We start from the raw sequence: 23,564 nt of genomic DNA on the forward strand, positions 1-23,564 counted from the left end.
CATATAGTTGCATTTATTATTCTTTTAAATCTATTATCCCATTAATTCTATAAACTAATTGTTTTCATTATGACACTTTTATACAGGTGTATAATAAACTTCATATTCACTCCCCCATTATCCTTGCTCTATCCTCCCAAATTTATTCATGAAAATCAAAAAAGTTATGGGCAGTATTTTGGCTGGTTTCTGTCCTCTCTCAATCATTCCAAGCCCCCTTCTCCCTCTCCCCTCTCACTTTGTCTTCTGTCTCTCTGTCTCCTTCTCTCTGTCCTCCCCCCTCACATACACACACAGACACACACCACTGAAACCATTTATAGCTCTTTTGTATAACTTGGTAGCTCTATGTTGACTCCACCTCCACCAGAGTATCAAGTCAAAAAGCAGGTAGACCTGGCATGCAGGGGGAAGTCCTTTTGCCTTACAAACTCCTCTTGGGTTTACCCATAAGATTAGAATAAATCATTGTGTCTTGGAGTAGCACAGTGTGAGTTGGGTGTATGCCAGGAACCTGGCACAATGCATGGCACATGGCCATCACCTGCTATGATTCCTCCAAGTCTCCAAGTGTCTCGTACCAGAAACCACAGAACTCTGTCCTGATTCTCACTCTTATTTAGACTTATCTTTTCCTGCACAGTAGGGGATGTATCTGACCTCTGGATCCTTCTAGAAGTCACTGCAATCTACCTCTATTGATATCTGTGAACAAACACTGCAATCTTGAGTTTGCCTGCCCCCCCCCCCCCGCCAGGCTATGAATTTCTACATGTCTGCTTTGGATTGACACTGCATCTGACACCCCTGAAGAGCTTTCCCTCAGCTGCACAACTCTCCCATAAAGCTGTGCATCTTGTCTGTCCTGACCGGTACATGCTGTCCTGGTTTGAGTATGATCTGAAAGGTGTCCTCTCTTGTTTTGGTGTGACGGCTAACTGTTGTGAAGGTGTGGTACTTGGTCCTGTTTTCCTACCATAAAATAAGAGCAAGCATTAACAGTCCTGCAGCAAATTGGGTGTAAAGTGGCCTATTCAGTCCTCACGCTGAAAGCAAAAATATTAGTGAGCTCTCTTAACCCTAGAGTGAAGGGGGAGCAAGCATCTCAAGCCAGACTGGGAATGAAGCTTTGCGGTTCTAGAATTCATTTCAACGCTGGTGGTACTTAGGAGGTTCCAGAAAGAGAATATTATCATCTGTGTTTTTCATCATTTGTTTTTAGAAGTGGGACAGCATAGAGGGAACCGAAAGGGCCCTTGGGATGCCTGCAACATTCTCCCAAGCGATTCCAACCACAGGGTTCTCTTCTAGAAAAGTCTGAAAGAGGAAGGAGAGAGGAGGCAAAGAAGAGACACCCGTAATATGACAAATGAGGCAGCATCCAGAAATAAAGCAAAAGCCTGGGATTCCTTAAACCTTAACCTCGGGCCAAGGGGTAAGCAAAGAACAAGTCCTCTCCAAAACAAAGGACCAGATGGACATCTGATTTCGGCAAGTGACACAAAGCTGCATCTGCCCCTGGAGAAAGGAGAAAGGAGGAGGCTTAGTCCTCCCATGGTCACCAGCTTCTCACCTTCCAGTGGGTTCTGTATCCTTCTCCCAGAGGTGGTAGATGGTTTAATCCCACCCTGCTCCCATTTCTGAAGCCACAGTTCGAGCCATGTCCAGGGTCTTCCCAGGCAGAGCCCAGATGCACCCGTACTCTTCCAAGCCTGTCTGGCCCTCTCTAATCTGAAGCTTTATACGCTGCGCTCTGCCTGCCATATGCTTCCTTCTTTTGGGTTGAAAATCCCCACGCCTGGGTTCCTGTTGTCTCCCTCATTTCTACAGCTGCCCAGGCTCCCTCACTATGGATCTCATCACGTCTTGTAACTATCTCTCCACTTGTCCTTCTAATGTGTCTGTTTTGAACAGAGTCAAAGCCCATGGCCAGGACCAGGCCTTCTGACCAGTAACCCTGTGTGCTCATGAAATTCAGAAGGTGTGGAGACATAGGAGTGGAGTAGAGATGCTGTTCATGGGGGTCGCTGAGACAGAGCTCTAGTGCAGTTGATAGAGGCTTGGGTAAATATACACAAAGCCATGGATTCAATTCCTAGCAATGCATAAATTGGAAGTACAGGCCTGGAATCCCAGAACTTGGGAGGCAGAAGCAGGAGGAGCAGGAGTTTGGGGTCATCTGTGGCTACACAGAGAGCTCTAAGCCAGTTTGGGAAATGTGGGTTGACGGGGGGCGGACCATTGGTGGACTAGTGGTCAATGTCTTGATGGGCCGTGCAAATGTGGGCTTGGACCCCAAACTAAGATGATCTGAATAGAATGATGAAGACAAATTAGGCAGAAGGACATCTTAGATGAAAGTCTGATGCCTTTAATCCCAGCATTCGGGAGGCAGAGGCAGGCAGATCTCTATAAGCTTAAGGCCAGCCTGGTCTACAAAGCGAGTCCAGGGCAGCCAGGGCTACAGAGGACCCTGTCTCAAAAAACAAACAAACAAAGAAAGAAAAGAAAAGGAAAAAAAATGAAGTCAGAAACAGAAGATGTCCCTCCAGCATCTCTGAACATTCTATGTGCTCTAACAGCGTATTAATGGGTTTCCTCATGCGGTCTCACACTTTTGCAATAATTCTAATGCCCTCTTACACAGTGGGTCCAAGCCATCCCCAATAAACCACTCACTCAGGGAAATTCTCCAGTGCACACACACCTGGGCTGTGAGAAAAGACCGACCATGCCACCTGAGGCTGCTTTGGTCAGGCCATTCGTCACCACACTTTCCTGGCAGGGTGGCGAACTGTTCTCACCGAGACAACCACTATGACGATGGCACACTTCCTGCTGAGTGGTGGCCACGAGGCGGCTGGACCGGCTGAACCTATGCCAGCTCCTCAGATCTCCAAAGTCACGTGCTCAGAGCAAGATAAGTGGTCAAATGCAGCAGGAGGCAAGACAGTATTTTGGGGTCCCGAGCCAAGCTCTTCCTCCTCCGCTTCAGTCTTGTGACGGGAATGAATAATCACCCCAATTACAGAGTAACCTGAAGGAGGCAAAACCACTTAAGTAAATGAGGTGCTTGGGGAGCAGAAGGAGGGAGCAGTTTGCAAAAGATTTTGGCAGAAGGTTCTGGGCCAGCTCCCTGGGAAGCTTATATTAAAACAAGGAACATGGTTATCAGAGCTCCTAAGTTGGTGGCCTCAGGTACCTTTGGTGGTTTCTAAAAAAAAAAAAAAACAGTCTGCATGTCTACTTCGTACTTTGTCATTGTCATCTCCAGGATGTTTAGAAAAGTGAATGCGAAATTAAACTTAGTCAGGATCCAACAGCGATCTAATAAAGGCCACGGTTAGAATATGGGAGGGGTGCGCAGCTAATCAGAGCCCTGGGGAGCCGAGGGGCTTGGCTGTCTCCTTCAACAACTCCTCCGGGATATAATTAGCTCGGATAGTTTGGGGCTTCTCTCTGCTTACTGCAATAAGCCAATCCAGAAACACAAAAGCATGGCAAGTATGGTGCCACAGCGAGGGGCTGATGGTCTGTCAAAGTCCCATGGGAGCTTGCTAGGTCATCTCACAAGCGGTGCTCAAAGACCAAGTTTCCACACCCCCACCCCTCCAACTGGCTTCTCTTTAGAAGGAACACAAGACCATGTGTACAGATCTGGTTTGAGCCAGAGACCGGCAAAGAGCCCCCACGCTCTCCAACAGGCCAGAAAGACTTGAGTAGGCCCGGAGGCAAAGGGGAAAGTTCCCACAGACTTCCTTGGCACAGAGTCCTGTGTGCTGTGGGGAAGCCTGGCAGGCTCTTTGTACACCTCTCAAGGCAATCTGCTATGCAGTGGGGCAGCAGACACCAGCCCCAGTCCCTTTGGGCTGGGCTAACATACCTTATACACGCCCCAGATCTGCAAGAGTAACAAAAGACAGGGGCACCCATCAGAATGTAAAAGCTGTGATGGGAGTGCAGGACTAGAACCCAAGAGCAAAGCACCAACAGGTCAGCAGGTATGAAGGCCAACTCCTCAAAGATGCATGCTGAGCCTCAGTCTGTCCAAACTACTCCCTAAAGGTCCTCCACCTAAAGGTTAACTCCACCATAGCGGCCATTTGGTCTCCACAGGAACTTTGGAAGGACCAATGAGCCTGCATGGCAGAAGGCCCAACTGTGGCCTCTAGATAGAGAGTGACTATGCTGAGTGGGTGTATTAATGCCATGCCTTTCACCTCTCTCCCAGATCCCTGGGCTATTACACTTTATACATATTTATAAGTAGAATTATATTAATAGTAATTTCTACTAGCATCTAGTTAAACAGCCAATCGCCTTGTCTGACACCAGTGACCCGCCCCAGTCCCAGCCTTCTCAGAAACTCCTCTTAATGTCCGGAACACAGACCTCTTGGTTCAGGCACCCAGCCTGCCTGGCCTTCAGTTCAGCTTCTCCCCTTACCAGGATCCCAGACTCCACCTTGACACTTCAAGCCACCATGTGCTACCCAGTCTTCACGCGGCTTGCTTGTTGGATCTGTTAACTGCTGTCTCTAAAGAGATCCCCAGAAGACTGGCCTGCCCTCCACTCCTTTTGCCCATACTGCCCTAAACTATGTTCAACACCAGCGTCAAGGACTCAGCTCACCCAGGGCCCATGTCTATCAACTGCACACTTCCCCCTAAAAACCTGGAGCCTAGGAAACAGTGCCTTCACCTCTGAGCAAGCAAGCATTCTGTGGGCCGCTCCTGTTGTCTGATGGGAGGACAGATAGGCTGGAAGGGTCAGAAAACCTGCATCCCAGTTCGATAGTCTCACTCAGGCACTCCTCCGCACAGCTCCAGGAGTAAACATGAATAAACATGAACAGAACGGCCTTGAGCTGCATGACTGAACGGATGCACCCCCTCCACCCCAGTGCTGTGGCCTTGGGTAAGACACTGGATGGCTCCAGGTCCCAACTCCACCTTTTAGAGCCTTATGTTTAGGCCAGGGGGGCGGGTGGTGGTGAGGGGAATTATCATTTAGGTCCGGGAAAGTAGGGGCTAACTGGGGAAAATTTTAACCTGTTTGCCGCAGTCATGCTGTTGGGATGGTTTTTCAGTGTGATGTTCAGATCCAGAGCTATTGTGCAAGCCGGGCCTTCCTGCCCCACACTTATGGGAACCTAGGAAAGGGGGCTAGGGGAAACAGACTCCCACAGATCTTCCTTGGCTCTCCACTCACCCCTAAACCCACAGGCAGTGTGGGGTCAGAGGTCACTGTTGTTCTCCCTGTACACATCAGGCCATGCAGGCTTTCTCCCCTTCCTTGTAGCCCTCTTCTCCCCCCTGCCCCCTGCTCCCCGGAATTCCCTATTTCTCCAGGACTCTTAGGAGGAGAGGAGACTATCCTTGGGCAATGCCACCTTCCGCCACCCACTATATACTGATCCAGGGTCTTTTATGCTAATTATACCATCACATTCTCAGCAGGAGACTTGAGGAGGGGAGTAGTGACGCCAGTCCCATCTCAAGGGCAAGGAGGCAGCAGAGCCTCAGTTCTTCTTCTCTGGAAGGTGGGTATGAAGTGGCCCTCCTCTCGGAGGACTGAGATGGTCAAATGGACGGACGAGTGTGTGGTAGATTGATAGCAGGCCTGACAAAAGGCAGCTCTGTCTGCGCAGGTGCTTCCACCCACCTCCTCTTCCTTCCTTCCCTCCCTCCCTTCTTCTCTTTCCTCCTGCCTTCTCTCCCAGAGTCCTATTAGAAACGAATAAACCAGGCCAGACCCAAGGCCTCCCTAGTCTATAGAGTGAGTTCAAGGCTGTCCTTGGTAACATTTCAGACCAAGTTTAAAAACAAAACAAACAATAACAACAACAAAAAAAAAAAGAAAAAAGAAAGAAAGAAAAGAAAGGAAAAGAATGTAGCTGACATGAGAGCCCAGATTCAATACTCAGTACTAGAGGAATAAAATACATAAAGTACAAGGGGAAACATTCAGTGGGAGCTGGGGAGGCAGCACAGTTGGCAAATTGCTTGCCACACAAGCACTAGGACCTGAATTTAATCTCTAGAACCTACATAGAAGCATTGGGCATGGTGGCGCCCACTTGAAATCCCAGCACTGGGAAGAGACAGGCGAATCCCTATGGACTGTTAGCCAGCCAGCCAGCCAGCCAGCCAGCCAGCCAGCCAGCCAGCCTATCAGGAGAAAGAACCTAGCTAAAGCCAAACAAGCAAAGTGGGTAGTGTCTGAGGAACAGCACCTGAGGTTAACCTCGGTCCTCCACAAACATGCTTATGTCTGTTACCCCAACACACTCACAAAGAAGCATTGAGTGATTTGCCCAAGGTCAAATACCAAGCAGATCACAGAAATAAGAGCTGGAAACTTTAAAATGTTAAACATTTTTTTAAAAGGTTGGTAGGAGCCAGGCTTGTATTGAAATATAAAAAGGAGAGTGATGTTGCAGTTAATTTTAAAGTATGGCCCAATAAATGTTTATCGTTAGGCTAATTATTATTACAGCGGTATTTTCTAACCTGCTATCAATCAGTAAAAACATGGACACCTGTTATATTTTAAAATAGCCTTGGTTCACCCGGGGCAGGGCAGATATTAATCCCCTAAACTACCTCCCATATCTCCCTTCTCAAATCCCATGCCGTCTGCGTCTAATAATTTCTGTCAAGGTACCTCCCATCCATAATCCCAAGTACTTACTAATACTCTTCATCTGGGCCAAATCCTCCATCCACGCCGGCCATGTGCTTCTTATTCTACCGAACCCATAACAGCTGTCTCCTTCCTTCTCCTCTTCCCTCTCATCTCCTTCCCAAGATCCTCTTCCGGTCTCTGATTACTTCCTTTCCCAAGATCCTCTCTGTCCACAAAGCCTTCCCAATTTAGCCACGCCTATCTCATTTGCCCTGCCTGGGTGTGTTGGCTTCTTATTGGTCAAACAAGAATAAGTTTTTACATAATAAAAATATAATACAAAAGTCAAGGATTTATTTGTGATTGAACAGCTGTTCAGTGGATTTTTCAGTGAGAAACATATTTCAAACTGGCAGCCACTTCTGCTACTGAGCTGTATAGTAGCATTTTATCACAAAACCGCATATCTAATGTTCCTGGACTTGGATTAATCTATCAATGAAGCTGTTCTTTTATAACTCACTCAGCTTTCTAGAAAATATATTATCATCTTATATATGCTATTGCTGTGAATATATTTATGGTTAACACGTCCAGCCTAATTCTACTTTGTTCAAATTTTATGAGTGCATTTGGAGTCACAGGGTACATAGCTAATTAGGTTCAATAACCTAATTTTGAAAAGTATCAAATGTTATATCAAGTATGTGAAGTGACATCAATAAACATATTTCTTCTCTTAAAAAAAAAAAAGAATAAGTTTTTAGGCAAGATTACAAGCATTTTGAGGTATGTGAGCCTGCTCATTTGGGCAGCAACCAGACCAAGGCCCCAACAGAGTGGTCCATCACAGCCTCTTTGCTGGCGGTGTACCTGTGGTGTGCACACTAAACATAAAAAAGGGTGGGGAAGAACCCAGAATAAACCAAAGACACTCTCAGTTCCCACCCACAATCTCCTTTAATCTTACCAATGACCTTGCAAAGTAAATCTCAGGTCCCCGTCCTATGATGTAGAAGACTTGAGATTTTCCCAGAGCAAGGCATGGCTTCCCAGTTATGCCTAGCTGGCAAGATCCCAAAGGCAGTGGACTCAAACTGGGCTTGTCTGATTCCAGAAGCCTTGTTCCTCGGCCTGCCCAAGGCTGCCTTCCAAATGCAGACATGTCTCAGTCTCAATATTAGTCTCTCAGTGTGAGCTTTGTAAACACTTTTCCCTGTGGGTCCTGATGCGTTTGTCTCCAGTTACTAGCAGTGTTTAATAACGGCATTGTGTTTTCCAGCCTCCTTTATTCTCTGCAGGAAGCGAACGCATGCCAAAGTGGGTGTGTAGAGTCTTGTTAGACTGGAGGTGTGAGGGTGCATTAATTAAGAACAGGGTGTGACGCCATTTAAATTTCATATTCGAAGTCCTCCCTGTGCCACAGTTTCATGACAGAGGCCAGCCTATGCTGGGGTTAAGTACCACATGGCAGGGGAACTCACTGATAACTGAACACCGCAGCAAGGAGCTGAAGACATGGGCTGTACTGTCCATACAAGGGAACAGCTTGCCAGTGCATGGCAGGTTGGGATTTTTTTTTTTAATCTACAATTGGGATTGCTGTCGATGGATCCTGCCTCATGGACACACCTCATCGCTCTTTCATTATTAATATCACTGAACCACAATCTGCACTTGTCCTCGGAGTCCCATTGGCCCCGCCCCCTGACAGCTGGTTGGGGGCGGGGCAGGCTTTCTTCTTTATAGTATACTTTGTTCAGACTGCTCAATCTCCCTTCTCCCCAGTATATATTTTTCCAGCCTTCTTTGAAATGCAGCCATTTCATCTGTGTCTGAGAGTGCCAAGGTTGTTTATGTACTGGCCACACTGGTTTCTGGGCAGATGAGTCAATGGATTTGCTTCCTCAGACTCCAAAACCCTTACAGACCCTATTTTCTCTAACTAGACCCTTGGCTTCTCTACTGTTCTTTTCTGAACATATGCCGTTTGTCTTTGTATCTCTGCTCAGCTGACATTTTCCAGGAAGAGTTCCCTGACCTCCTACAGTCACGGTTTCTCTTCTGTGCCCTCTCTGCAGCCTGTGTTCCTGCTCCCTGCCACCACCATAGCAAGCGTCATGATTGACACTCACAGGCATTGTGTAATCCTTTGGTTTTCATGCCCCGCCCTGCAGCTTGTCAGTTTTCAAAGCAGGGGAGATAAGATGATTCACCGAGTGCTGAGAGGACATTAAAAACCACGTTGACATTTATTTTGACCTAAAAATATGAAATTAAGCTGCATTCATCTTTTCTATGCACCTTGACACCGATGCCAGCATTCTGTTCAACATGAGACAGCTACATGTCACATATGGACTGTGAGCATCCAGGGAGGAGTAGTGGAGAGGGCTGAGCCATGAGGTTGACAGAGCAGAACTTGCCTGTTCTGGGACTTGTAGATATATTGTGATGGATTCAGTTAATGTGTGTCCAGAATTTCAGAATGTAAACCAATACTTAACAGAACAAGGAAGCAGCATCAAAGTATTCTGAAAAAATACCATGCTGCTAATGGCACAAGGACTACAGTTCTCCCTGTATTCTCATCATCACCCAGATCTCTATGTCAACAACAACCCTGCTCTAATTGCGTTTGGAAAGGGAAAAAAAAACCAAGCCACAAAAGCCTACAGCTGCTACAATGGTGATTAGTAAAGTGTAAGTACATTGTAGCTGCTAGAGTGTTTTAGCCATACAAAGTTTCGTTTCATGGGTTGCCATCCACCACTCCCGAGATCTCCCCAGACACCTTGTGTTAAACCTATTGGAACAGAACAGCACCTCTCTGCATTGTGGAAAGATCAGACTTGAAAGGAGTGAGGACACAGTGGAGCACACACACGTGCTTGTTGCCAGAGAAACAAAGCCCAAGTCATCACAAACAAAAAGTGTCCACTCAGAAGTGCTCATATAGGTATGATGTGTTATTTTTAATTTTTTAATGTTTTAAAAAACATTTTTTTTTTACTCCTTGGAAGTGAATGAAAAAGTGGTCCACAATTGGAACTCTTTTTTTTTTTTTTTTTTCACAATCGGAACTCTTAGATGTGTATATGGTAGAGATGTACGTGAAATAACATGTGGATGGGGTATCTGTTGGGAGTCTTAGAGACCAGAGGCCATTTGTAAAGCCGTAGAAAGCAAAGCGATAGCTCTTTCTTCATTCCCTGGCACCGAGTGAGTGTCCCTCTGGGCAGGAATTGGAATTACATGCCTATGTTAGCGCTGGCATTTCTACTTGAGGCTGCTAGAAAGACTAAGGCCATATGGCTAACAAATTCAGTCTTAAGAAAAAAAAAATCAAGGCTCAGATGCAAAGTCAACATGGTTGCTGACACTCTTGACACAAGCATTGCTGGCAAGAGAGCATCATTTGCTCTTGAGTGTGTCCCTAGCCTCTCTCTTTACACTCCATGTCAAGATAGTTTATCCTTCTGGATTATCCAGCAAGTTCAATGTGCTCCAAGCAAGAGGAATTCTAGTGAATAGATTTTTCTCCATACACAATTACACAATGCATGGAGGAGATAGAATTAAAAACTCAAAGATCTAGAAGGGAGCTAGGATAGGGGAGTAAGTCCTTGTGGCTTTGAACTCAGATAGATATAGAAAATAGATTGATAAATAGTACCTACAAAGTTATAGATAATAGGTGCCTGATGGATAATAAGTAGATGGTAGATAGATGATAGATAGATAGATAGATAGATAGATAGATAGATAATAAATAGACAGAAAGACAGGCATGGAAGGTCTCCCATTTCTTTCATCCTCCACAGCAGCAGAAGCATCACCATCATCCATCACACCCATTTTTATGACCTGCTCCACATTATAGTTAGTCCCGGTCAGCACAGCTGGCGAGCAGATCAAGGGCCAGCAGGTTGGAGGTGGCAGAGATATTCTTTGAGGCTTCATTAGAACAGCTTGAATTAGACTCTCTGACCCCAAACACAAAGAAGAACACGCATGAATATGTAAACCTGGGCCATTAAAAGATGTTCAGCCGGGGACAGCAGGGGGTGGTGACGGGAACACTGAAGGAATAGAAAGGCATATGCTGGCAAGATTTTAATTTGTGTTCAGTTTTTATTACTGTTTTACACTGTGCCCCTCCTGTTTGCTTGCTTGTGTTTGCTTTTGTTTCTTTGCCCGCTTGCCTGCTTTGACGATGCAGAGTAGTCAGGCATCCCCCAAGACAAACAGAAGCACAAGAAAATTGAAAGCTAAGGTGGGGGTGGCTAAGGGAGATGCAGAGGAGAGTTTTTTTTGGAGGGCACTTTCCCCTAAGGCATTGAGGGGTTTAATCTGTTCCATGGGAACTGGGGACCCATGTCATACTGAGTGGAGCAGAAGAGGCAGATTATTGGACAGAGACCCAAACGTGGCCTAAGTAAAGATAGGCAGCCGTGATGAGTGTGTACCGAACACCAAAGGCTCCCACAAATCTCCTGTACTGCATAGAAGTGTTACCCCAAGATGCAAATTGCTGCCACGCCCATTTCCCTACCAAATACTCATCCCTGAGTTGCCCACTCACTGTGCAGTCAAGGACTGGCCAAGGCACTGTCAGCAGAGAGGAATATTAAGCCTGAGCCAATGACATTGGGAAGAGCGCTAAATCCTGAGGACCAAGAACCTCTGAATCTAGGGACCTGGGCTGGCACCATGACTCAGCACACGGAAGTGGTTGTCATGCCATCCTAAAAACCCGAGTTCCCTTCCTGCACCCACCCCGTGAGTAGCTGGAAGTAGAGGCTCACCTCACAAAATTTCTCTTCTAACTTGCATGTGTGCAACGCCTCGCATGCATCACACACACACACACACACACACACACACACACACACACACACAAATGAATCAAGTATTTTTTCAAATTAAATATTTTTAATTAAAAGAAGCCAAAACAAGGAAGCATCATAAACAAGGAGGAAAAAGCGAGGGCCACAGCAATGTTAGCCCACATACTGACCATCTTGTAATGGTGAGAAAGGCTCCCTAGAGCGTGGGAGCTTGATGAAGGCCACCTCTCCCTGAGCTCTTAAGCAGTGAATAAGCAGCCATTTTTGGAGCACTGTGTTAGCACCCTGGCTTGCTCCCGGTAACTCACACTTGTCCATAGTTCTTAAGTCCATAGTTCTTAAGAACAATCCAGAGCAGTCTTCTCTGCTTCCTAAAACCCTTCCCTGCCTTCCATCCATCCCCTGTCACAGAGTCAAGAGTCTAGACTTTAGGACACGAGAGCCTAAGGCAAATATGGTGCTTCTTCCCAGGGTGTCTCCTTCACTTTTGCTTTTATGCTGGCCTGCCTTGCAGACAGAGTAGACCACAAGCTCCGAGCGCGGTTTAAAAATAAACCATGGGACTTGCTGAAAATCTGAACCCTGAAAAGAATTTCTTCAGGCATTGCCCATTGTATCCAGTTGCTGTTGCAATGATAAATTATCCCGACAAAAAGCAACTTGTAGAAGAGGAGTTTGTTTGGCTTAGAGTTTCAGGGTAGTGAGAGTCCACCGTGGAGGGAAGACATGGCAGTAGGCAAGGGAACCATGGTTGGGAGCAGGAGCTGGCTGGTGACGTCATCATCATACCCAGGAAGCAGAGCGACCAGAAAAATGGCATACAGCTACAAACCCTCAGAGTCCACACCTAGTGACATACTTCCTTCCGCCAGGCTCCAACTCCTAAAGGCGCCAAACCTCCCCAGGCAGCTCCACCAACTGGACACTAAGTCTTCAAATACGCACATCTATGCGGGATGTTTCTCATTCAAACACTACATCTGTAGAGTCCTCAGATTTCCTTCTGTAGGATGGAAAATCCAAAGAGCCCTGGGCACTGAACACCGCCTTTCACTTTTGCCGCTTTCCCATCTCTACAGCTCCTTCATCAGCCACTCCACGGATGTCTTGTTTTCTAGAATACAAGCTGAGAAGCCTATTGCTCTGAATGGATGTCACCTTTGCTCACATCCTAAGCCTTTCTTGATTTCTTCAGCTCACATCATGCCATGTCAACTGCTTACACACACATGCACACACACTCAAAACATACACTCTCACATATGCATACACATATGCACACACACAAATACACATGTGTACATACATACACTTATACACACACATGCATACATGCACACACATATGCACACAGCCAAACATTCATCATCCTATGGGAAACAGAAAGACAACAACAGTAATAAAGACCAACACAAATGAGGTGCTCACTGCATACCCATCATGCTCTGCACCTCATCCATGATCCTGCACCTACTGTACGGTGGTCACGCCATACTATCCTTTAAATTGAGCAAAGAAGTTCCATGTGACTGGCAGCCAGAATAGGATGATGCTTGGGACAGAAGGAGATGGTTGAAGGGAGAAGTTATTTAGTGTCAGATCCCATGTCATTGAGACTCAGGATCCTAGGTCTCTTAGCTTGTAAGAGGCCAAAGCTTTGGGGAAGGTAAGTCAGGAAGAACAGCTTGGAAGTGTTGTAGAACTCTATCCCCTAAGTACAGAAGCCATTGCCTCTGTTAGAGTAGCTGTGACAGCTTGAGAGACTCAAGATCAAGTGTGTTTGCTGCTGCTGCTGCTGCCTTATAGAGGGAGGGCTGTAAGGAGGGCCCTCTCCTGAGAGTGCAGCTGCTCCCTCCTGCGCCTCCCAGACATTGGTATTTAATTCTGTCCTAGTTATACGTGGCTTTTGTGGTCTTAGAGGTGCTGGAATATAAAATCCCTGGAAGGCTAACTGAATCAGATTCCAACTATGCAGCTACGGGTGGGGGGGGTTGTTCTCCATGCTGAGGTACGGTTTTCTGGTGGCATGGCTACTTTGGGGTCACCCATGCTTCTTTAAGTAGCTCCTCGCCCATGACCTGTAAGTAAGCCTGATAAACCCATTGGTTCCCCAAGCTGGACTTCATATTCACACACACACACACACACACACACACACACACACACACACACACACTCACAAGAGAGATAGGTAGATGATAGATAGATAGATAGATAGATAGATAGATAGATAGATTTCAAAACACTAAGTCGAATTATCCCGCTGTGGCTGAGCTCTGGATGAGGTCCAGGTCCTGTACAACCTTTCTTTTCTTCTGGAACCCGACAATGGAACCTCCCATTCTTTCATTCCCATTCTTTAAAGCTAATGAAAGAGAAGTCAGGCTGGGGACCTTGAACTTTATTTATTGACTAATTCCAGCCTCTTTCTGTGATCATTACCTCGGTTGCTCCCCACTTTAAATCAATTGGAATTGCACTCTTGTTGCAAATCGGAGCCACTTCAGCACACTTCTCTCCGCTCCTATTCATCTAAGGGTTTGAAAAGCTAAGGGGAAAAAAAAAATCCCAGAATAAAACCCAAAAGTATCTGGAATTCATTTCTTCACAAATGCAGAACAAACCTCCTGGTCCTTAACTCTTGGCAGTCATTTTTCATATACCCTGTCCCAAGGGGCCAGTTCCACACACTCCATTAATGCTGGCTGCCAACAGGGATCATTATGGACAGACAGCCTTTCCCATCCTAGCAACTGTTTGAATCAAAAAGCAGCCAGCAGGAAGGAAAAGGCAGGTTTCTGCTTTGTCACTGCCCTTACAAAAGGGATCTCGGCTACTCTCCTCCCCCTCCCCCACCTCCTGTGCCCACCTCCCCTACTGTCCATGGACAGAATTCAGAACTGCATTTCACTTACACGGCTGCTATTTTGTTTTCTACTTCCAGCTTTTAAAAGGAAAAAGAGTCTCCACTTGAAAACCTTGCAACTGCTGTCCATCCCTAGGCGCCTTTGCAAGCCTTGGCCTGAAGCCTGCTCCCTCGATGAGGACAATTTTTCTCAGTTGGCTGTGGCTGAGAAAAGTCATGCTCCGAGAGTTCACAGGCATGAGCTGGGGTGGACAGGGACTTTGCGTGTCCCTTCTTGGTGATTCTCCCGGGCTGTCCTACTCAGGCCCACCCATCCCATCCCACTGACGTCATCATCATAGAAACTGTTACAGCTTATCATGCAAGCTTTCACATTTTCTGTAAAGGACCCAAGAACTGCAGTTAGCAGTGTTTAAGATGCCAGAAACCTCTCTCTTTCAGCAGGGAGATGAGCTATCTTACAGAAACTCCTGGAACACCCATAGTTCTCTGCCATCAAATTCTTTAACCACCCTGAATTTTCATTGCTCCATCTAGAAAATAGAAAGAGTATCAAAAATTATATGCTTTGCCACACAAATGCGAGGAGCTGGGTTGAGATTCCCAGTCCTCACATAAAAGTCAGGTATGGCAGAGCTAAGCCTATAGTCCTGGGCTTTAGTGAGGGGAGCTCTGTAGCTCATTGGCTATATTGCCTAATGGAGTTGATGAATTCCAGGTTCAGTAAGAGCTCCTGCCTCAAAAAAAAATGTGGAGAGCAATTGAGGAAGACACTCACATCAACCTTGCAGCCTTCAGATGCAAACACACACACACACTCACACCATTGAAAAGAACAGTGAAATAAAGTATGAAACACATGACACATTTAACACCATATCTGGCATGTTGAGAACTCTGTGAATACTGGCTGATGATGGTCCCAATAAAAATGATGTGAAACATCAACTTTGGTATTGTGGACACAGAAGAGTAGATTTGGGGGAAATCACAGCTACCTCACAGCACCTGGTTAGAGCCTTGCAGAATCTGACAGTCTCAGGTTCAGATGCAGAGGCAGAAGTTGGAGAAAAGAAGAGACATTGGTGGAACGACTGGTGAGAGGCCATAGGAAGAGTGGACAGGACAAGGGGCCAGATCTAAGAGGAACCTAAGCCCCAGGGCAAAGGACTTGGCCTTTTCTGAGGGTAAGAAAGACCTATATCTGGCAGAGTAGATTCCTTTCATAGTTCCCAGTGTCTATACAGTGGACTGCCTTGCTGAGCAAGGATATCTACATGTAATTCACATAAAATGAGGTCTGAAAGACATCCACACGACTAGCTGATACAACATCTTTGTTAAAGACAGTCCACAGATAAGTGATGCTCAGACAAGGGCTCTAGTAGCAAATGTCACTGGGGAGATGGAAAGTATCCCTGCATTGGTCATAGAAGCAAATGTCACTGGGGAGATGGAGAGCATCCTTGTGATGCTGATGGAGGCATATGTTACTGGGGGGGGGGGGTGGAGAACATCCCTGCACTGGTGATGGAGACATATGTCACTAGAGAGATGGAAAGCATCCCTGTGATAGTGATGGAGGCATATGTCACTGGGGAGATGGAAAACATCCCTGTGATAGTGATGGAGGCATATGTCACTGGGGAGATGGAGAGTATCCCTGTGATGCTGATGGCAGCATATGTCATTGGGGAGATGGAAAACATCCCTGCACTTGTGATGGAGGCATATGCCACTGGGGAGATGGAGAGCATACCTGTAATGGTGATGGAGACATATATCACTGGGGGGATGGAGAGCATCCTTGCACTGGTGATGGAGGCACATGTCACTGGGGAGATGGAGAGCATGCCTGTAATGGTGGTTGAGGCATATGTCATTGGGGAGATGAAAAACATCCCTGCAATGCTGATGGAGGCATATGCCACTGGGGGGATGAAAACATCCCTGTGATGATGATGGAGGCATATGCCACTGGGGGATGGAGAGCATCACTGCACTAGTAGTGGAAACTTGTGGTGTTAAGAGTTATATAACTATACCTTTCTCTCAGTACCCTGCCCTCACAGGGTAGCAAACACCCTCAGGAAGGCATGTGGGTCCTCATTTTCATGACATTATGCCCTTTGTGCTATTTTGATATCCAACCAAGCATTTCCCCAAAGTTAGTTTACTGTCGGTGCCAGTTATGAAGCTGTGTGAGGTTCACAGGGAGCAAGCTTTGCCTCGGAGCTGCAGACTCTGAAAGTTTGGGTTAAGCTTCCCACCTGCGTTCTCACAATACCCTTCAAGGATTCTACACGCCAAGATGGTTCCTTGTGTTTCTTCCACACAGATCCCCTCAGTGTCCCACAGGGCACTGCACTCACATTCTAATATTCTTTTTGAGTTCCTTTTGCAAAGCTACTCCCGCCAGCACCTGGGCAATGTCTACATAAACATTCAGTCAGTTGGTATTATCAAAGAAATGACTGAAATATGGTGAGAACCAATGAATAATGGGGATGCTACTAGCTGTCACCTTTTGTGTTTGCTCTGTGCCGCAAAGGGTTACGCAGTTCTTCTGTGGGTGCCATTTAAATCTTGTATTCCTATGAGGCAAATACAGCTTTTCTCCGTTTTATGGAAACAGGAAATAAACTCAGAGCGATTAAGTGACTTGATCAAGTCAAACAACTTGTAAGTTATAAAGTAAGTTCTCCTCTCCTCTCTCCTCTCTCCTCTCCTCTCCTCTCCCTTCCCCTTCCCTCTCCTCTCTTTTCTTCACTTCCTTTCTTTTCTTTTCTTAATAGATGAATGAGTGGATTCATGTGTCTCCCCCCCCCTCCCCCCTTGCTGGGGTCCATAGGGCTTAGGCTGCCTGGCAAGCCCGGGAAAAGCACAGTCTTGCTCTCATCTGCCCTCTGCTGGCCTTGTGTGGTGCAGCAGGAAGAGGACAGATGCAAATCTGGCTTCCTTGTAGACATCTCAGTGACTGGAGGCCTGCTGCTAATAGGTGACTCACCTCTTTAAGCCTCTGTGACATGTTTTTTTTTTTTAGCATGGGAACAATAATCTCATCCTAGATAACTACTCAGTGACTCAGAGGAAACTGAGTCAGAACCGTGAATGGGTACGTGTTTTGCCTTTTTTGAGCTACGTGTTTACACAAATACAAACATCTGTCTTCTGATGGGGGTAATTAATGACTTCACCCTTGTGGAGTGCTTAGGCTAGTGCCAGGCACACAGCAAGCTGTCGTTCAACATTAATTAACGTTGCCAGTGTGATGAGCTCCCTTTAGCCCTTCAGCCACAGCCACCCTAGCTCTCTTTCTGTTTTGCGATTCTCTGTCCTCTTGGGATCTAACCATCTCCTCCCCTTGATGCTGTGTGAGAGGCATGGGCAGCCATGCCTGTCCTGGTACTTGGATGCTTAGGACTTCACTCTTGCAAAGCAACACTCTCCACGCACTGAGCCACCTCCCCAGCCCCAGGCAGAGATTTGTTGATGATGACCTTTCCTGGACCAGGCGCTGAGGTTCCAGGATGTGGCTGTGAATAGTTCCAGCCTGTACTCACAGAGATAACCTTTATCTTGTAAAACAGATGCCTGTGACAAAGGTACGGGGGTGGGGGTGGAAGAGACTTGAGAAGTGCAGATGCAGGGTTCCAGATAATAAGCTGGGAGAATTTAATGGCAGAGGAAGGCGCCTACATAAGAAGCTGAGACCCAGGGAGGCTTCCTGGGGAGATGTTTGTGGTGAACTGTGGGAACAGGAAAGAATAAACCAGGTAAAAGACAAAGGAAACAGCCTTTGGTTAAGAAGACCAGGACTGGTAAATTGCAAAGGTGCCAAGGCAGAGTGGGGTGTATCCCTGAGGCATGGCAAGAGCACTGCAGTTGATTCATGGAGTCAGGGACGGAGCTCCAAAGAGGGAGGCGGGGAGGGACCTTCCAGGCTGTAGAGAGGAGCCGGGGATTTCGTTTTCTGGAATAATCTGGGAAGATCGGTATTTTTTATGGCATTTTAAGGCCATAGGAATAGAGGCTAGCATGTGACGGAGGATCATGGTATGGATGGCCTACAATCACCCCCACTCTGCATATTAATAAAGGTCAAGTTTCCCAAACTCAGCATCTGTCCATTTGGCTTGTAGTTCTTTGTTGTTGGGGCTGGGCTGTTCTTAGCCGAATTTTTAGCTGTATTCCCAGCCTGCTCCCACCAGATGCTAGTGGCAGCCCGCTAAAGTGCGATGACCAAAGAAATGTCCAGGCATTTCCAAAGGGCCGCAGGAGGCAAAGTCATCACCAATGTAAACTGCTGGATACTTGTTTCACATCACTCCATTCTGGCCCCTGAAAGATGCTCTGCAGGCTCTTCTTAAAGCATTTCCAAGACTCTTTCCCATCACTTTTCGGTGATTTCCTTATAACAGGAAAGGAGAGGCTGAAGGGTTGGGGTGCTGGCCTGTGTCTCAGCCTCCGGCTTTCCTGAAAGGCCTTTTGCTTCCTTCTTCACGTGCCTGACTCTCGTTATTCTATGAAGCTCAGTTGAAGTGTTTCCTCCTACAGAGATCATCTGTGGTCACCTCCACACCACACCTGTTGTCCCAGTGTCCTGTGCGTATGCTAACAGCTCCAGTCACCACAAGTACTAGAATGATTAACCCCCTGCACTCTGTCCCTGGTTGGACTTTCAGAGCCTTGAAGGTGCTGGGGCATGATGGCACACACCCTTAATCCCAGCACTCGGGAAGCAGAAGCAGGAGCATTGCTGTGGGTTCGAGGCCAGCCTGGTCTAAAAAGCGATTCTAGGATAGCCAAGGCTACACAGAGAAACCCTGTCTCAAAAACCAAACAAACAAAAGAGCCTTGAAAGTAGAGGGCACGACATGACTCAGGCTGGCATCTCTAGTGACAGCCCAGTGGCTGCAAGCCCTCATTGAGCCTCAGCAAGTGAGTCAGACCTAGTTAATGTTCTGCCTTCTCTTTCTCCTTTGTGCAAGGTGCATAGTGTACAAGGTGACCTTTGTACAACACTAGGATTCCAAGTCAGAAATCAGCCTTACAGACAGTAACTTCAATGATATCTTTTGTAAGCAAGCTTCCGCCGTGGAAGGGAACCAGCTCCATTGTCCATTTCCCCATTTTCCCCACACTTGAGAGGCCTGCACATAGCCTCTAGGAGAGACATTAACTAGATCAATTAAAAAAACAATAACAGTGGAAGAATTTTCAGTTTTAGTCCTGATAGTTCGGAGAAGTTCATCTGGCACATTTGCTCCTGGCTTAATGCCAGGGCCAAATTAGATTTATGAATTTAGCATGATTGCAAGTTAACAGATAATTCCATGTTCTGCAGAGCCAGTGTTTAATCAAGGAGTGGAATTAGAAGTTAAGTATGCCTTCCTGCAGATATGGGGGGAAAAGCATAAAATAAGAAATACCCCTAAGTCTTCCAATCACAGCCAACTTCCAGCCTGTTTAGCCTGCCAAGATTGTTCTCAGTGGCTTTCACTTTGGGAAATGGCACTTCTCAGCACCAGGAGGTGGATGCCTCATCTCAGCACGGGCAAAGGAAACCTTATGTATAGTTATTGTTCTTATTCCATGGCCTGGAAGAAACCACTTTATTAAAAAAGGATTGATTTTGGTTCACTGTTACTGGCCGTATCAGTCCATTAAGGCACAGGAAGCATTGCAGCTGGGTCTGTGCACGAGAGCCTGGGGCCCAGCTTAATCACTCCTTAAGTAATCAGGAAGCAACAAACAGGACCAGAAGTGGATGTTGCCTCCACAGAACCCGCCTCTAGCAATCTGCCAGGTAGGTCACAGACCTAAAGGTCCACAACTTCCCCTAAAACAGCATCATGACCTGGGGGGTGAGGGGGGTGGGGGCAAAGGTTCAAACACTGAGAGGGAACATGTAAGCCTGTGGGAGGGGCATTCCACATTCAAGTCAGAGCCTTTTATAAGTGGAAACACTTTAACATCTGCTATTGTCTCCACTGTCACGGAGACCCACGACCACGACAGTCAGCACATCAGCTCGCTAGGCTACGCGGCAGTAACGCTGAGTGCCTTGAGTCAAAAAGATGCCCAGCTACAGAGGCTCGCAGTTGCAGATCATGAGGGCATTAATGGGGATGGAGTGATGGCTCAGCAGTCAGAGCACTGACTGCTCTTACAGAGGACCAGGATTTGGTTCTCAGCACCCTGTGACAGCTCCAAGGAATATTCTAGCATTCTCTTTTGACCTCCGTGGGTACCAGGCACACAAATAGGGTACATACATACACACAGGCAGAACACAGAGGCACATTGAGCAGAAACACATACACCTTGAATAAATACAGTTAAGACGGCACTAGGGAGGAGCTTACATGTCTCACTCCTATCTTCTGGAAATTTCTTGGCTTGAGGCAGCGTAACCACTCTCCAGGGGGGCTGGTCTTCCTATGTTCTATCTCTGTGCTCAAATTTCTGCCTATCCATAAGGATACAGTCATGTTGGGGCCCACTTACCTCCCCCAGGGCTTCAGTTTCACTAATCATGTGTGCAATGACCCAGCTGGGGTACCAACAGGACCTCAGCAAATGAGGTTGGGGTGGGGGTGGGGGGGACATGTCTGCTAGTTGCCCCGCACACTCATTTTGCATTGTGACTTCCTAAGATCCAAGAGGATCGAGTCTGGAGGACATTGTGTGGCTTGGTATCTTCAGAAGGCGGATTCTCCCTCCAAAGCGGAGATGTCGGTAAACCGCTAATGTGCTGGGCAGCCTGCCTGTGCTCTGGGAGGCCAGCTCCCCTCCTTTAGGCCTGTCTGTCTGGGAGTTCCTCTTTCATGTTTCGCACTTTGGAGTCAGCTTCTCAGGGCAAAAGGCATGTGTTTTACATGTGTTTTACGTGTTCAGAGGGCTCAACAGCTAGAAACCGCAGTTCTTCCTCACGGAGCGTCCTGGGATGTTGATACCCGAACGTAGCAGGAATATAATAAATGTATAATTGTCTCCAAGTTGATCATTATCTACCCTAGATTCTAGATTTGATAGAAGCAGTGGTGCCTCATGGTTTACAGGGGGAAAAAAACATACTTTAAAATTCAAACAATTATATTCATAGCTTAAAAATTTTAAATGTCTGTGATCAAATTCCAGAGAAGGAAGAAATTGGTCCAAGTGGGGAACATGAAGAACTGTGTGGGAATACCAAGGCGTTCTGTTTCACGCTGGAAAAACACAGGGCTGTGGGCTCCTGATGAGAAACTAGGTGCTGTGTACAGGGCTAGGCAGGAGACAGACGCAGAGCTGTCACGGCGAAGGATGCATAGCCAACTGTGATCACCTGACGCCAAGGCAAATTCTCAGGCAAAGAAAAGTCCACAAACTACAAGACTTTGATCTTATCCCCAACTCATTTTTCTCCTAAGGGGGCTTAGTTCCCAAAGAGAGACAGATGGAAGCGAGCTTTCCTTCTTCTTCAGCTCTCCCCTACAGCAGACTATGGTATTCAACATTTTTCAGGCTGCCGAGGCCCGGCGATTCATATTTCACTCCTGACTTGGTCCTGAGGGAACTGCCTATCTACTCTGATCCCCACCATCACCAGGCAGGAAGATGAATGACCTCTCTATCCATCACCAACCTCTGTGTGTGGCCTCCAGCAGACACGCTGGCTTCTCTGTTGGCTCTGTTAGCCAACTCTCCTGCCCTCCCACTGCATGTTCCAGGAGCCTCCCTGTCCCACTCCGGTTCTAGAATACCCTGACAGAGAACCTTTGATAAGGGAGGACTGTGCATCATGTCCTGATCAGGGGTTCACTGAATGTAAAAGGCAAATCCAGGTTACCAAAGGCTTGCTTGTCTCTTGGAAACAAAAAACAGGTCCAGCCAGGATGATAAAGCTGCCTAGAGTCCTGAGAGGAAGGAGTTCTCACTGGAAGAATGTGTTAACCCCTGCATCATCATCTCAGGCTACAGGATGACAGAGGTTACTGGTGGGGTAGCTCCATTTACCAGGCAGATAGACAGAGGCCCAGGGAAAACATTCAAGTAAGTCTCCACAACTGTCAAAGAGTCACTGCCTCTGATACGATGTCCAGCTCTGAGCACTGTGGAGTTGCAAAAAAGCCAGGGCAATGGGTGTTCATGTGGGAGTGCCTGCATCCAACTGAGCGGCGGCTGATTACGCTCAGGTTGAGACGGGGTTGATTCTCCAGGAGCCCTGAGAGGTCCCAAGGGAGACTGGGTCAAGGCTATTCTCCCACTGGACAGCCTTGCTCTTTTGGCTACCATCTCATCAGGAGGGACTGAGCTCCCCAGGGACTGGTCAGTGCTAGCCTAGGTGTAGGCATTCTGAGGTCTTGTGGCAGTAGCACAGGATCCCACAACAGTAGGTCTTGGCACTGATGAGTGCACAGCTGAAGCCAAAAGAAGAGACAAAGGGTAAAGGGTCAGGACAGGCAGCAGAAAGGATGCCAGAAGGAGGACACGCCAATCTTGATAACAGCCCATTGCTGTCATTTAACTAAACTGGCAGAGCATCAACCTGCCTTCTGAACAGCCGTGCTCATACCCACAGCCAGAAGCTCCTCTCTGCCTTAGAGATGCCGCTCCCTGTGACGAAGAATGGCTAGACCCATGGCTACCCAGGGTTCTGAAAATAAATCATGGTCTTGGACTGAGATACCTACACCATCACGTCTAAGGCTCGGAGAGCTTCACAGAAGGCGCGTGACATGCGTAAGAGTCAAAGGTACAGTGACGGGCAAAACCATTGCAGTTAGTAACTTACAATTGTGGTTTCTTGTCCCGAGTCCACAGGAGATCAACTCTGTCAACAATCAGCCATGGACAGAGGAAGGACTCTAGGATCCCTACTTTTTTTTATATATATTTTATTAATGTATTCATATTACATCTCAATGGTTATCCCATCCCTGTATCCTCCCGTTCCTCCCTCCCTCCCATTTTCCCCTTACTCCCCTCCCCTATGACTGTGACTGAGGGGGACCTCCTCCCCCTGTATATGCTCATAGGGTATCAAGTCTCTACTCTTTACAGGCTAGTAGCCCCTGCTGAGCCCACAAGGCTCCACTGAATAGCTCCAAACCCACAGTCACGCCTTCCCGATTTGACTCAGTGGATCATGAGACACAATGAAATATGGACATAAATGTGTGAGGCCATCTAAAATGAAATGAATAATTATAACAAATCACAGGATATCCAGAACA

The sequence above is a fragment of the Acomys russatus genome, chromosome 16 (assembly GCF_903995435.1).
Source record: "Acomys russatus chromosome 16, mAcoRus1.1, whole genome shotgun sequence".
In the NCBI taxonomy this organism is placed as follows: Eukaryota; Metazoa; Chordata; class Mammalia; order Rodentia; family Muridae; genus Acomys; species Acomys russatus.